Below are 1,945 nucleotides of genomic sequence, written 5' to 3'. Positions count from 1 at the left end.
TTTATTAAGACCTTCTTTTATACCATGCTTTCATTGGAATCCATTATGACGATGAGTTTAATTACAGGCTAATCGTTATCATGGGATTCTAGCGGATTTACTTATGGATTTCAATAATTAATTTGTTTCGATATTTGGTGTGTGGTGATTGATTGATATCCTAGTATTGGTTGTGCTTATTCGTCTTGTGTGCGTAGCTAACATATCAGATAGCGTGTTAATCTCTATTGAAGTGACAGTGAATATAGAGGTTTAGAACTTGCCATGCTAGCATAGGTTCATGTATTTGTTATGCATGATTCGTAATTAATTTTAACCATCTTACTTGCCCTATGTAATCACGATAGATAACTTGCGCATTAAATCGTTATGTTTTCGATTCTTATAGACAAATAAGGACTAAGCATAATTGGTGTCTATTCAACTTCTATCTCTTTTGTGGATGCTTGGTAGTAGGGTATTCGTACAACAAAAGTTAGTGTTTACTAGTTTCGTGTTATCTGATTAGTGTTATCACTATTACATGCTAAGGTTAAGAACAATTAGGCTATTGAATGAATTATTTCATGAAGTTAGAATCCCATGTTTGTCATATATATTAATTCAACTATTCTTGTTCTCCTAGTTATAATTATTTAGTATAATCTCTTAGTTTAATCATAACCCAATTTGTTATTTGTATTAGCATTGAGCGATAACCATATATTGTTGCATAGGTGCATAAATTGAACTTAACCTAAACCAGTCTCTGTGGGAATGAATCTGATTTTTATCTTATACTACTTGCGAACGTGTATACTTGCGTGAATATTAGTGCATGTTTTCGCCCTAACAAGTTTTTAGCGCCGCTGCGTGGGACTCGGTGTTAATTTTTAGTTTATGTACTTGTCATCAGTGGTCGTTAAAGTTCACTAACTCGGATTCTTTTACTCTCTCGGTTTATTTGTTTGTGTTTCAGGTACTCAGTACAATGGGAGATCCAGCAGCACGAACGAAAGCCTTGATGGATTTTTCTCAACCCAAGATCAATGGCATTCAATCTAGCATTGTCCGGCCAGCTATCATAGCTAGTACCTTTGAGATTATGTCCAGCATAATTCAATGGGTGCAGAATTCAATCCAGTTTGGGGGTTCTCCAACCGAAGATCCCAATATGCATATTAGGGATTTCATTGAGATCCGCGACACCTTCAAGTTCAACGGTGTTTCTGAAGATGCTGTGAAGCTGAGACTATTCCCATTCTCTCTGAGGGACAAGGCTAAGAGCTGGTTACACTCTCTACCAGCTGGTTCGATTACTACTTGGGAAGATCTTGCTGAAAAGTTTCTCATAAAATTCTTCCTTATGGCAAAGACAGCTGCAATCAAAAACGCTATTACTCAATTTGCGCAGTAATTGGAAGAATCTCTATATGAAGCTTGGGAGCACTACAAAGAGATGCTTATGAAGTGTACTCATCATGGAATGCCTGATTGGATGATCATCAACTATTTTTATAATGGTTTGGGAGCACAGTCCAGACCCATGCTCGATGCAGCATCAGGCGGAGCATTATGGGCAAAGAGCTATGAGGAAGCTTATGATCTAATTGAACTGATGGCTGCTAATGAATATCAGTATCCAACCCAGAGATTACCACATGGCAAGGTAGCAGGAGTTTTTGAGATGGATACAGCTATGGCTATCACTGCTCAACTATAGGAATTATCTATGAAGCTCAATTCTCTGGCTAACTATGGTGTTAAGCAGATAATTAGTGTTTGTGAGCTATGTACAGGTTCGCATGCGATGGAGCAATACGTTATATCTAGTGACTCAGCTCAGTTTATGAGCAACTTTTAGAGATCGCAGCAAGCAGTTCCAGACACTTATCATCCTGATAACTGGAATCATCCTAAATTCAGATGGAGCAACAATCAGAATGCGATGCAACAGCCATTCCAG

General features: G+C 37.8%; 1 non-coding gene across 1 annotated transcript; it reads right to left on the bottom strand.

Annotated features, from left to right (window-relative positions):
• Nucleotides 1-1,360: 1,360 nt before the first annotated feature.
• Nucleotides 1,361-1,467, bottom strand: LOC141681234 (small nucleolar RNA R71). The gene has a single exon (XR_012558674.1). It is a non-coding gene; the product is annotated as a small nucleolar RNA R71 (small nucleolar RNA).
• Nucleotides 1,468-1,945: the final 478 nt, after the last annotated feature.

This window comes from Apium graveolens, chromosome 8 (assembly GCF_009905375.1).
Source record: "Apium graveolens cultivar Ventura chromosome 8, ASM990537v1, whole genome shotgun sequence".
In the NCBI taxonomy this organism is placed as follows: Eukaryota; Viridiplantae; Streptophyta; class Magnoliopsida; order Apiales; family Apiaceae; genus Apium; species Apium graveolens.
This window is presented reverse-complemented; position numbering and strand designations above follow the sequence as displayed.